This window comes from Sinocyclocheilus anshuiensis, unplaced genomic scaffold (assembly GCF_001515605.1).
Source record: "Sinocyclocheilus anshuiensis isolate Anshui unplaced genomic scaffold, SAMN03320099.WGS_v1.1 scaffold1045, whole genome shotgun sequence".
NCBI classification, from domain to species: Eukaryota; Metazoa; Chordata; class Actinopteri; order Cypriniformes; family Cyprinidae; genus Sinocyclocheilus; species Sinocyclocheilus anshuiensis.
In genome coordinates this window covers 254,830-269,383 of record NW_015555799.1, presented here as the reverse complement: position 1 = coordinate 269,383, position 14,554 = coordinate 254,830, and the positions used below count along the sequence as shown (strand labels likewise).

Genomic DNA, 14,554 nt, shown 5'->3' with positions numbered 1-14,554 from the left:
TGGTAAAGAAAGATGCAGTTCAGGAGATAAACAGTTAATAAGATTATACGATATGGGATTGTTCCGTAACTTCCCAACCGGACCTCACCGGACAATGGCACCTTTTTAGTTACACCCAGCGTCACTACCCCCTCCTACCCTGCGAATTTCGAGCCCCGGGACGGCCCCGCTGCTTAGAACAAATCGATAGAGTAAAATCTTTCCTCTGTGCTGCGCTGGGACGGCTCGCAGGAGAGCTCGTGGGTGATTCCCATTTATATCATTAAGCAGAGGTTCAAACTCCAGTCCAAACACCACTGTCCACGAGGTTTGGGCTCTGCTCTAAAACAGAGAATATTTAGCATATTTTATTTTAGATGAATTAGAAACAATGTTTAATTTATAAAGTTTTATTTTGTATTTGTAATATGTATTTGTAATGTAAGTCAATAACAACTGGCTGGAGCCAGAGCCAATGGTGAAAGTCTTTGCGCGAGGAGACCCCGCCCCATTTTGGAGGTTCTGCCCACTTTTGGAGTTCACGCCCCATTTTGGAGATCTCCGGTCTGCAGTTATATCTACTTGCCGGTAACGGCAGAACACAAAGCAGCGCAGCACATGATTTTGAACGTGAACAAGTGGAGCTTGTTGGTTTAATTGCAAAAACTGCAAAAAAAGTTATCACCTCATTGCAGAGAAATATAATGTAGTTTTTAGCTGTTGTATTTATAAAATTCACGGGGCAGCAGTTGAAAACCAGCTCCTGAATGTACAATTTCTTACCTAAATAAAGTTTCCATATAAATAAAATGCGAGCACATACAGCACACTAGTGCTGTGTTCGATACATCAATACGACGGTGTATCATCACAGAGATTTGACGATACGAGTATCGATACAGCTGTCTCTGTATCGATATTGTGGCACGTGCGCAGCAGTGGACCGCGCTTAATTTGAATAAAAGAACACCATTTAAAATGGAGTAGAAAAGTGAGAGGTTTCTAAAAAAAAACAAAAAAACAAATGGAGCATAGTATATAGGCTACAACAACGTTTAATCTGGCCGCAGAGGAACACAACCGGGGTTGCCTGATATAAAGAGACATAATCCCCGAAACAGATCTTCACACTTGTGCAATACGGAATTAGTGTTACTTATCTTTGTCAACCTGGCAACCATGTGTACGCGCGCTCTCTTCACTGTGGATAAACGTGCTTGCTTTCTGAAAACACCGGCTAGCTTGCAGTTTAGCGATCTCCACTTCGATATTCTATTCTCAGAAAAGTGTAATTCATCAAGTGTCTGTTTACGAGAGAGAGAAAGGTTGTGTATGTATGAATTACCACCGTTTTGCCGCGTTTCTCTATTAACAGTGAAGCTGTGGCTTTAATTGCTTTAGAAATGACGATGTTACCAGCTCCTTGTTGAGAAAGATAATGTTGCTCACCCTCAGATAAAATTGCGGGGCAGCGCTAAAATGTTTGTCTGAGCGTTATAAAAAGAATGACTGTGTGCACGCGCAGCGTGATCTAGTGACTAAACGTGTGTGAGTGAGCTACAGTGAAGACAGCGCATTAGTTTAGAACTCTTCTAATTTATATTTTTTTAAACGTAGGGTGGCCTCGCAATGGGAGTTCTGCAGGGAATCAGATATGTGTGTTTAGACGTAGGTTGGATGTGCAGATATCGGATATGTATCAGATTTTAAAGACACATTTGGAAGTGGCTCAGATCGGATGCAAAAAAAAATAAAAAAATCAGATCGTGCAGATTTTTGTGTTTACACTTGTGCAACAAATTCCGATCTGTCAGATGTGAGCAAAAAAATCGGATTTATTGTGCCAGTGTAAATGCAGCCAATGAGGACAAACACTACGACTCGCTGCTGGACGAACAATACCGGCGACAGTGACAGTACATGAGCTCTGCACACACATTCAAACGAAACATTCATGCTTCAAAAAGCTCAACAAGACAATTTAAGGTATGCACATCAAGTATGCTAAACGGAAGCTCAAACATGCTTAACATGCGAGAACCAATGAGATCAAGGATTCAGAAATTATGTCTGAGTTTCCGTTTCCCATATCTGATGAGCTCACTGTATATGTGGAGATCAATGTTTATAGGTGGATAAGAGTCTACACTCTTAAAAATAAAGGTGCTTCACGATGCCATAGAAGAACCTTTTTGTCTAAATGGTTCCATAAAGAACCTTTAACATCTGAAGAACCTTTCTGTTTCACAAAACGTTCTTTGTGGCGAAAGAAGGTTCTTCAGATTATAAAAAGGTAAGAAAGAGATGGATCTTTAAAGAACCTTTGACTGAATGCTTCTTTGTGGAACCAAAAATGGTTCTTCTATGGCATCGCTTGAAGAACCTTTTGAAGCACCTTTATTTTTAAGAGTGTACATTAAATCTATTCATATAAAGCGATTGTGTCTCTTCAGAAGATTAAATCACTTCATTCATATTAAGTTTACAATGTCTTTATGAACTTTATAAAGTGTCAAAGTTTTGGTTACATGGACTTTCAATTGAGGAACAGAGATTTTTCAGGTTTCATTAAAAATATCTTGTACCTGCTTTCAAATGGAGCGGCATTCACTACACAGAGCCGTAGTTCACTGACAATTAGGCAATATCGCATTCATAATCGCAGATGAATCGCATTCGATTATGAACGCGATATTGCCTAGCTTGTCAGTGAACTACGGCTCTGTGTATTAAATGCCACTCCATCTGAAAGCAGGTGATGGCGATTTACTACCAATCACGGAACCGGCTTTTACTGACAAGATGCTCATGACAATCGCATGCGATTAATTGCACAGTCCTACCAACTATACCTTTAATAAAAAGGTAACACTTTTTTTTTTTTTTACAGTGTCTGTAACAAGTTACCTGTTTTAATAAAAGTAAATTATGCATAATCACATGCAACTAACACTGAACTAAATTCTAACCCTTTAGTAAGTGCATGTTGTTAATATTACTTAGTAAAATTGTAACAAGAACACCTTAAAATGATGTGTAACCTTTAAATATTAAAGTGTCAACACTTACAAAGCTTTATATTTCCACAATGATGCACTGCTCACACACTTGTAAAGAACCATCATCATCAGAGCCAACCTGAGAAATACTGACACATTAACAGTAAGATCTTAAATGTGATTATAAGAACATGATTGTGATTTATTAGAGTAAAATGAAACATATTGATGCCAGGCCAAATGAAGCTATCAAATCTGTCAACGATAACTGATTAAAGCGAGTCTTTAATATATAACCTGGTATTAGACAGAGTAAAAACGTTGTATTTCTAACATTAAATCTTAATTCAAACACGAACTCATGGACGAATAAGGTCTGTGAATGTACAGTTAGCATGAGATGTAAACAGAAGCTCTTCAGCCTGATTATTGAACAAACCGCTCATTTCACACACATGAGATCAACACGATCACACACTAGAGGCTGTAAATATTAGCATGACCGCTGATTAATATCCAAATGTCATATATTGTACGACATTTTCACAGATATTTCTCTGGGTGCTTTAGCAATGCTACTGACATTAGCCTCGAGCCGCTTCTGCTGTATAAATTCCACCAGAACCGAGAAAAGAGCTTCAACCCGAGACAACAAGCAGCAGCACGGGTGTTTAATTAACATCGGCTGGTATAATGAGTAAATCAATGCGTTAATGAGGGGTTTGTGTGGACTTGTTGATGTGTGAGGCGATTAAAAATGGCTGCTGCCCAGAACAAAGCGACACAAACACTGAGACATCCTGCGACAAACCGGCCCCAAACCCGCGAACAGCCGCACACAGCGCGCTAATAACTCACCGATTGAACGTATGACTGTTGCTTCAGATCACATATATCGATATATTTCCACCGGATAGAGTAACTCGGCAGGATGGATGCAGATTTCTCTCTGTTTTTCTCTGTTCGCTTGTTGTCAATTTCCCGGCCTGAGAATGAAGCTGCTGCTGCCGCCCAGAGCGGATATGACGTCACTGGCGTACCACAGAATGAACGATGGACAGAGACGCACAGATTCATACAAACATGTTTTTTAGTACTTCTCCGAATAACCTATTTCACTTGGCAGATGTTTACATATAGTCCCCATGACAAAATATAAACCCAGATGACACAAAGTTTACAAATGCTTAATTCTTAATACTGCGTGCCGTTATGATCAATTTCTGTTTTTGTTTTGTTAAAGTTATTCATTATGTCCTTATTTGTCATTTTTCCAGCATCTTCTGCATATGTGAATCTACCTCTATGATTTTGGGTTCAATCTTTGCGCACTGAGGATGACTGATGGACTCAAGCACAACTATTATATGAAAACATTTGCTGATGCTCAAAGAAGGAAACACAACATATCAAGAGCCAGGGGTGTAAACTTTTTGAACTGGGAGATCAGGGTAAATTATGCTTATTTTGTCTTCTGGGAAACAAGTATTCTATGTAGCTTATTAAGGGCAGTACTAAACGGGGAAAAAATATGATCTTTAAAGAAAATAAGAAAAATGTACACATATTCATTCTATTTATTTAGTCATTTATTAGACGCTTTTATCCAAAGCGACTTACAACTGAGGACAACAGAAGCAATCAATTGTAGTATTAAAACAACTAAAAACAGATCCAAAACTAAAAGCTAAAACTTTATAAATACTACCTATACACATTTTAAAAATAAAGAGATTAAATAAAAGTGACAAATGCATACAACAAAATTTCAAAACTTAACATTTAAATGAAAAACAAAAAAATAAAGCTAAAAACAATTCAAAATATTAAAGAACAAAAGGTATAAGAGTATAATAATGATTCTAACATAACACTAAGCCAAACACCAAAAAAAACAACTACATTATGTGTATGTACAACCACACACACATACATATATACTGTATATGTACATACACATTTATAAATTCAATATATATATATTATTTCATTTCCATTTAGTTTGTTGAAGTATTAAAATAACACAAATTAAATCAAACTACAAACTTAATAAAATACCTATACAGACATAATAAATTCAGACATAATGTAACTAAAATTAAAATAAATAACAAATACAAATAATACAAATCAAATGACAGTAGTTTATCAGTAATCATAAAAAATACCACTGCCAAACACACATGCTAAAAAACAACAACTTACTTACACATAGTAAGAAATGGTTATAAAAACTGAAACAGAAGCGAAACAAGTAATAGGATTTAGATCATTTAGGAGGAGACCGGGGATGGTTGTAACAATTTTTGTTTGAGCCTCAGTAACTCAGTGGCTGTTTGTGCTAGATATCTCAAATTTTGATACATAGTAGCCACATATCTCTATTTTTTTACTATTTTACTATAATTAGAGCTCACTTGGATGTGTACTGTACAATCACAGACTATGTCAGTTAATGTCAAATACAAAGAGCTCTGTTGTTACAATCTACCCCACTACTGGGGTGAGTCATAACACTAGCTGGGGATAGATGTAACAATGATCGGTAATTTGCTGAAATAACATCCACACTATCCAATTGTTGCATAAACATCATTGAAGAACAAAGAAAAAAACAGTTTTGAACAACGTGAACCATTTAAACCGACATACAAAAAAACATTGCATTTACTAGAACTTTAGAAATTGCCACACATGTTTGTGTGAGTGTGCGTGTAAGTGTACCGTTGTCACGTGTTGTGCTATTTAAATCAACGAAGGAGTATTATAAAAAAAAAGTATTTTAATTATAAATCCACAAGGAATACACACAGAAGAGGAGCAAACGTAGCACACACAATGGTAAAGCAAAATACCCGGCCACGACTGAACAGAACAGGAGTATAAATAAGGAGACTAATTAATGACTGACAGCTGCAAATCATAAGTAACCAAAGAAACAAATCAAAACTGATCAGAAACTAGGGAAACAGAACTAAACAAGGCAGGAGAACAGGAACAGAGAGAAACACAACCAAAAGTCCATAACTGTGACAGTAGCTCCCTTCCCAGAAGGCGTGTCCTCGCGCCACAAAGAGCCCATCTTAGGTGGGAGGGAGGGGGCTCTGGAGGAGGACGCGGAGGACATGCAGGACAGGGAACCAGGGGAAAAGGTGGATGGAGAGACCAGGGTGGAGCTGACATTGGGAGGAGCCAGGAGAAGGATGAGCCAGGTGGAGGTCCAGAGAACAGCCAGGACTGAGGCCCATGGTGGAGTCGAGGGAGGGAGGAGCCATGGTGGAGAAGGCCTTGATGACACCATGGGGACGGGCGATGGAGATGGAGCCGCTGGAGCCGAGCAGACGGAGAGCCAGGGTGACACCAGAGGTCCGAAGGGTCAAGGCGGAGCTGACGGCTCATGTGAGCGAGGTGGAGACAGGGACCCAGAAGACCATGGCAGAGCTGGAGTGACTGAGGACAATGGTGGAGGCGGAGGGAAGGAGCCAGAGGGATGGAGGGAAGAGGCAAAGCTGGAGGAGTGGAATCCCGTGGCGGAGGAAGGTTGACGAGTGACCAAGGCAGAGCCAGGGGGACAAGGGAGCCCGGTGGAGACGAGGGAGCAAGGAGCCAAGGCGGAGCCGATGGGTCGGAGTACCAAGGTGGAGTCTGGGACTCTAAGGCTGGAGGCAGAGACAGGGGATCCTCACGCCTAGGCAGAGCTGGAGACTGGAAGGCCCGAGGTGAATCAAAGTGCCCGGATGGTGCTGACTAAGGGTGAGCTAATGGACTGACAGGAACCAGCGGAGACAGAGCTGAGGAACTGGCTGGTTTTAGGAGAGGAGGCAGGAAAGTGAGGCTGGGTGGGAACTTGGGAGACACAGGAAGCTCAGGAGATTCAGGGCTGGGCAGAACCAGCGGAGACTCAGGAGACATAGGAAACTAAGGAGAATTGGCTATTACCTCCCTAAACCAGTCAATTAAATCCACATCAAAGATGTCCATCAGTTCCTCTAAATAGTTTCCAGAGGCCAGTTGCAGCTCACCCTTAGCAGCTGGAGTGTGCGTGGGTCGATCTCCACTAAAACTCCCTCGTGGATGGGGGCCGGCTTGAATGGGAGTGGTGCTGGTGATGTTCTCCGCTTGGCCGACAGTGAACGGCGAATTGTTGTTCATCAGTACCCACTCCACGAAAGCAGCGAAGTCCTCTCTGGGACTGTTTGCTGGGTGATGTGCCTTAGACTGCTCATTGAGGCTGGTGTGGCAAAAAAACACAAAGCGAGCAGTCAGGAAAGTGTGTAAGGCACGCCAGTTCTAATAAGTCCTTTGTATGGTCCTCCAGCAAACGGTCCTTCAGCTCCAGGCAGAGCAGCTAAGGGGCGGGCAGGTCCATGGCAAGAAAAAAATAAAAGAAAGAAAACACCGCTGTGACGAGTGGGGTGGGGCCGAGAGCCGTGGGAACGGAGCGAGGCCGGTGGAGTTAATGATAATGAGTGACACCTGCGCCACACCGGTCTCGAGTCCCATGGAGGAGCTCCAGAAGGATAAAAGGAGGAGCGACGACAGTAAAGGACGAGAGAGGACCAGGCCTGGACTATTTATGTTATTTTGGTTCTGTTTGTGTGCGGCAGTCGTCCGTGAGGGGCTGTCACGCTATTTTCAGTTGTGTTTATTTTGTTATTAAATTATGTTTAAAGGTTCACCGGTTCCCGCCTCCTTCTTCCCCGAACTACGAACTTTGTTACATTGGTGCCGAAACCTGGGAGGAAGGAGGGACACACTGTCAGAGAGTCCTTGCTGCTGAGGGGGGTCGTGGTGCTGAGGAGATCAGGCAGCAGGAAGAAGCGGAGACCGCCGGTGGCTGCCCGAGGCAGTGGTGCTGGAACGAAGGAAGACGAGGTGGGACGGAGTGCTCGCTGCCATGTTCCTGGGTCGAGGAGGGGTGACTGCCGTCCGTGAGGGAGCGGAGGAGTCGGCGCCGTTCGCCAAGAGGCCGGAGCCTGCTGCCGTCCGCTATGATTGGGGAGGAGCAGGGAACGGGGGATTCGCTGCCGGCTGCCCTCGACTGGAAGAGCCATCGCCGTCCGCCAGGAGGCGGAGGAGCGCCGGGTCATCCACCAAAGATGTCCAGTAACATCGCATGGCACCGCAAGTGAGAGCCTCTCAGCTGGTTGAGGACCAAGCAGCAGTGTGTCCGGAAACCGGACCGAGAATTTTTTTTCTTTTCCTCTCTCCCCTCTCTTGTCTCTGTCTCTCCTCATCCTTCCATCTCCTTTTCTCTCTCCTCGTCTGTCCTTACCCCCAGGTACGCCGCGGCCGCCATGATCGGCTCCCCACTAGAGAGGGGGGAGGGGGGAGTAGAGCGCAGTCTCGAGATTACCCACCGGCCTGCGAGGGGCGATGGGGGTATGTGACAAGTGGGGCGGGGCCGAGAGCCATGGGAACAGAGCGAGGCCGGTGGAGTTAATGATAATGAGCAACACCTGCGACACACACCGGTCTCGAGTCCCACGGAGGAGCTCCGGAAGTATAAAAGGAGGAGCGACGACAGTAAAGGACGAGAGAGGACCAGGCCTGGACTATTTATATTGTTTTGGTTCTGTTTGTGTTTTCTATTTTCAGTTTTGTGTTTATTTTGTTATTAAATTATGTTCGCCGGTTCCCGCCTCCTTCTTCCCCAAACTACGAACTTTGTTACAACCGCAAATACTCACTTCTTGGCTGGTTATTCTGTCACGTGTTGTGCTATTTAAAGCGCACGAGTATTATCCAAAAATAGTCTTTTAATTATAAATCCAGAAGGAATACACACAGGAGAATTGCAGGAGCAAACGTAGCACAGACAATGGTAAAGCAAAATACCCAGCCACGACTGAACAGAACAGGGAGTATAAATAAGGAGACCAATGTAAGGGAAACAGGTCAATTTAGCTCAAAGGGAATCATTTATGATTTTATAGGGAATTTGGACAGAATCACTGTTTTATAGCTGACCACTGAGTCGGCCAGTGATTCATTAAACGAGCTGCATAACATAAATTCTGCAATGGATATCAATATCCAAAGTATAGTGAAAACACTATTTATTAGCACAGTAAGAAGATTGGCAGTTTAAGACATTAACTTGTAAGCACAAAACACAAGATACTTCTCTTTTCAATATAAATAAGGCTTTATTGGATAAATCTGAGACATATAAACTAGTCTAACACATAAACACATGCACACACATTCACACAAGTTGCAGGAGTTGTGGGCTGGTTGAAGTTTTGAGGCGGTCACAGACTCGAGGTAAACTCGGAGACAAAACTTAACTCAGAACACGAAATTCTCAATGGAAAAGAAAAGAAATTAAAGTAGAAGGATAGAAGTAACGAGACTAGATGGTTTTCTTCTCATTGTTTCAGAAGCGTCTCTCCGTGCCGCTTCGCTAAAGATATGCGCCTCGCCTATTTTTGAAGGTAAGAGTCAAACATGCTCTAGAATCGCTCTCGCAATACTTTGATGTCATACACCAATCAGTCTGCGCAGCGCTGCTTCAAGTCGAACACACCTATTGGGTTTGTGGTGTTGTTGTTGTGCGCGCTAGGGAATGTAAATGCGTCATATGTCATTGCGTCGCTATATCATTGATATCGCTATATGACGCGATATGATTTTTTATCATGTAAAAATGTATACCGGTATTATCGTGGATGGTGGATATGGCACACCCCTAGTCGCAAGTCATTCGCCACTTCCTGCCTCTGTGCTTCAGCCCTGTAGAATGAGGCTACTCACTTCAGTTCGCTCGCAAACCACCTCGTTTCAGAGGCATTATTCAAACTTCGGAACAGTCGCAATACTTTGATGTCATACACTGATCAGTCTGCGCAGCGCTGCTTCAAGTTGAACACACCTATTGTGTTTGTGGTGGTGTTGTTGTGCGCGCTAGGGAACGTATATCCACCATACGTCATTGCGTCGCTATATCATTGATATCACGATATGACACTTTTTTATCATGTAAAAATTTATATCGGTATTATCGTGGACGGTATGATATGGCACACCCCTAAAGCTTCCTATGTTTAAAGTGAATAAAGTAGCTTATAAAGGTCCTTTGAGGGAGCACCTGTTCCCAGTGGGTCCCAACAGAAAGAGCTTGTGCCTGCCAGGTCTCTTGAGGTAGCACCCATTCCCACTGGGTCTCAACAAGAAGAGCCTTTGCTTCCCAGGTCCTCTTGAGAGAGAAGCTGTTCCCACTTGGTCCCAACCAGAAAAGCCTGTTCATGTCAGGTCCTCTGGGATAGCACTCAATCCCAAAGGGTCCCAACAGAAAAAGTCTGTGCCTGCCAGGTCCTCTGAGAAAGCACCTGTTCCCAACAGGTCCCAACAGAAAGAGCCAGTTCCTGCCAGGTCTCCTGAGGTAGCACCCATTCCCACTGGGCCTCAACAAAAATAGCCTGTGCCTACCAGATCCTCTGAGGGTGCACCTGTACCTACTGTTTCCCAACAAGAGAGCCTGTGCTTTCCAGGTTCCCTGAAAGGACACCCAATCCCAATGGATCCCAACAGAAAAAGTCTGTGCCTGCCAGGTCCTCTGAGGGAGCACCCGTTCCCACCAGGTCCCAACAGGAAGAGCCAGTGCATGCCAGGTCCGCCATGGGAAAGCTCACTCCCGATGAGACAGTTGGATCCCAGATAATATAAGACAGCATCTGACAAGGCACGCCATCCTGACACCAGACGGGACTCCAAAAAGTTCTCCTCTGGGGGAGAAGCCTATGACTGCCGGGATGCAATGGGAAATACCTGAGCCTGCTGATTCCCCACAGGGAGCACCTGTGCCTGCCAAGTCCCCTGAGGAAGAGGTCATCCTTAATGGGTCCTTAAAGAGAGCACCTGCGACCACCAGGCCCTCACTCAGGGGAAAACGTAGGATCCCATGAAATATAAGACAGCATTTGACAGGGAATGCTGTGTTGACACCTTTGCTCCTAAGGCGCCAAAAGGGACCACCAGTGTCTGCTGGGTACCCATCGGAAAAGCCTGTGCATGCCAAAATGCCATGAGGAGAACCTGTGCCGTTACTTCCTCAAAGGGAGCACTTGCACCTGCCAGGTCCTCTGAGGGAGAACTCGTCTCTGACAGGTCACTGCAGACAGCACCTGCGACCACTGAGGGGAAAATGAAGGACACCGACAATGCATGCCATTTTGACACTTTTGTCCTTAAGGCTCCTAAAAGACACTTGTGCCTGCTGGAACCCCAGTGGAGCACAAGTGCCTGCCGGGTACCTGCCAGAAGAACCTATGTCTGCCGGGATGCCATGAGGGAGAACTCATCTTTGACAGGTCACCACAGGCAGCACCTGCGACCACCAGGCCCCACTGAGGGGAAAATGGAGGACATTGGAAAATATATGACAGCATCTGACACTTTTGCCCTTAAAGGGTTAGTTCACCCCAAAATGAAAATTATGTCATTAATTACTCACCCTCATGTCGTTTCAAACCCGTAAGACCTTCGTTCATCTTCGGAACACAAATTAAGATATTTTTGATGAAATGTGAGAGCTCTCAAACCCTGCATAGACAGCCATGCAACTGTAATGTTCCAAGGTCCAGAAACGTAGTAAGGACATCGGTAAAACAGTCCATGTGATTATTGAGATCGGAAAGAATTATCTCTATGATAATTAAGCTCTTTGTAGAGAAAGGAGAATAGTCTACTTGGAGTGGAAGTTTGGTCGAGGCAGACTATAATTTCTTACAGTACTCTCCAAAATGGCGGAAGACGTAACTTGGGGGAGAAGAATTGTTAAATAAATAATGTTATTTTTGTTTTCTTTGCGCTCAAAGAGTATTCTTGTAGCTTGAAGTTGAGCCACTGATATCACATGGACTGTTTTACTGATGTCCTTACTACGTTTCTGGACCTGGCCACATTACACATTTACACATTACTATGCAGGGTCTGAGAGCTCTCACATTTAATCAAAAATATCTTAATTTGTGTTCCGAAGATGAACGAAGGTCTTACAGGTTTGGAACGACATGAGGGTGAGTAATTAATGACAGAATTTTCATTTTGGGGTGAACTAACCCTTTAAGACTCCAAAAGGAGCACAAGTCCCCGCTGGGAAGAGCCTGTGCATACATTCCCCACAGCGAGCACCTGTGCCTGCCAGGTCCCTTGAAGAAGTCTTCATCACTGACAGGTCCCCAAAATAAGCACCAGTAACCAACAGGCCCCTACTGAGGGCAAAATGTAGAGTCCCGGATAATATAATATAAATTTTAATACTAAAAAGAGTGTGGTTATGATTGTTAAAACCAGAGAGGATTGTAAGCAAAATTTAACCTATTTTTATTTAGGTGACCAAGTATTAAAGGTGGTAAATAAAATAAAATATCTGGGTCACATCATTAGAGATTATTTAAACGATGATGATGATGATATGCAGAGCCAGTGCTGCAAGTTATACGAACATGCAAATATGTTGGCTCGTAAATTCTACATGTGTACTGATGATGTCAATATAGCTCTTTTTAGAGCCTTATTGTCCTTCATTTTATGTCACATTTATGGTGTACTTTTAGTAAAGCTAAAATGAAAAAGCTTCAGGTTGCATTTAATGATGCATTAAGAATTATGCTTAAGCTCCCAAGGTGGATAAGTGCAAGCCAATTGTTTGTATATAATGATTTTCCTACTTTGCATGCTGTGTTAAGGAATTATATGTATAGTTTCATCTGTAGACTGTGATTCAAGAAATACAATCATAATGGCCATAAATGATCCTACATTAAGTGACACAAGGTATTCCTCCCTGTTCTGGAAGCATTGGCATTCAAGTGTGTATGTTTCTAAATAGTGCTCGTTGTATGTAAATGCATGTTTGTATGTAATTTTCTTTTTTTTTTTTTTTTTCTCTTATTTTTATGATATGGACCTAAGGGTCTGAAATAAAGAACTACTACTACTAATAATAATAATAACCACTGTCCCTGGCTGGATGCCATAGGAAGTACCTGTGCCTGCTGATTCCTCACAGGGAGAACCTGCCTGCCAAGTCCCCTGAAGAATTCGTCATCCCTGACGGGTCCCCAAAGGGAGCACCAGCAACCAGAAAACATAGAACAGCATTTAACAAATCATGCTGTTTTGACACCAGGCCCCCACTGAAGCCTTTCCTGTCTCTTACTTTAATCTTTATTCAAAAAAATGTAACTCTGTCTTGTGTACTATGTAAATAATGATAGAAATGGCTTTTTCCCTCCTTCCCACTCATTAAAATCTGATGGACCTTTTTCGAATTTCTGGGTTTCTCGGCAGCGGAAGTCATCATAGTTGGGTTAACTTAAAGAGCAGTGAATGGGAGAGTACCACAAATATATATTTTTGCATTCCCATTTGCTCAAATAGCAAAAGAAAAACTCCACGACAGTGTTTTTATGACTTTCAATAAAAGAAAAATTTGAGAGACTGATAACGGCAGTCAGAAGAGAGAACAATGTCAAATTTACCGTCCCTACGCTGCATTAGAAACACCCTCACATTAGCATTAACTATTTTTTTGTAATTTGATGCAAAGGTAATATAATACAAAGAATAGTGTTATAAATGTACATACATTTAAAAAAAAATACAAATATGAAAACTTTCGAGGATTTACGATGCTGATGACCGTTAGACACGTCATCACAGTCTTGTAAAAAAGGGTCCATTATGTCTGTTGTCTGTTCCCTCTACAGGACATTGTACTGTACAGTATGTGTATGTCAACAATCTCCATGTAAATAGCAGAGCAGGTCATGCTCAAGGATACCACAAACTTCATCTACATTTTCTATATAAGTACATTTTGCATTTATACATATTGTGTATACATAGGTACATACATATTTGCAAATATGTACTTTTATTTGTACATGTTATTGTATGTCTATTTGTACGTATTGTACATCTATCTAGAATATACTGTATAAATACAAAAAAATGTGGACCTGTTTATTTATTCTAAGTTTATTTATTATGAGTAGTATGTGAGCTCATTGTGAGTTCAAACGATCCTCGGACTGTGATCCTCACCGTGTGAGTAGTCATCAGCCTGGAACTAAAGTTCAATTCAGTTCGGTTACTTCCTATGAACAGACTCAAAGAACAATTTGTTCAGAAATCGAACATCAAATTTGAAGCAAAAGCAATAATTAAAACATATATCGTTAAGGAGTGGCAACAAAAATGGGACACGGGAAACACAGGATGTCATCTTTATAAAATGCAGCGAGAAGTAGGAGTAGTGAGGATATCAAAATTTTATCAAGTTTAAGTGTTGGTCGCATGTTGAATAGAACTTTAAAATGAATAAATAAACATCCAACAGGACTATGTGAGCAGTGTTGCACACTTGAAATACAAGACTATAGACAAGCGTAATGAAATGAAGATCAGGTTCATCTTTAATAAACAAAACAAGCGAAAACAAAACAGAGCACAAACATGGCATGTCTCTCTTTCTTGCTCACCGCAGAATGTTCAGGACCCCAAAACTTTTTCTAGCTGCCCCACTTGCCGCCTGATAGTGCTATGTGTCTTTCACAATGCCCTTGAAT

General features: G+C 42.4%; 1 protein-coding gene across 5 annotated transcripts in view; it reads right to left on the bottom strand.

Moving 5' to 3' along the window:
* Window positions 1–4,011, bottom strand: part of prrc2b (proline-rich coiled-coil 2B) — a 50,413-nt gene extending 46,402 nt beyond the window's left edge. For all 5 annotated transcript variants that reach the window (XM_016469060.1, XM_016469063.1, XM_016469062.1 and 2 more), the window contains exon 1: window positions 3,837–4,011. The gene's annotated coding sequence lies outside the window, so the exon portion shown is untranslated. The remainder of the gene's footprint in view (window positions 1–3,836) is intronic.
* Window positions 4,012–14,554: the final 10,543 nt, after the last annotated feature.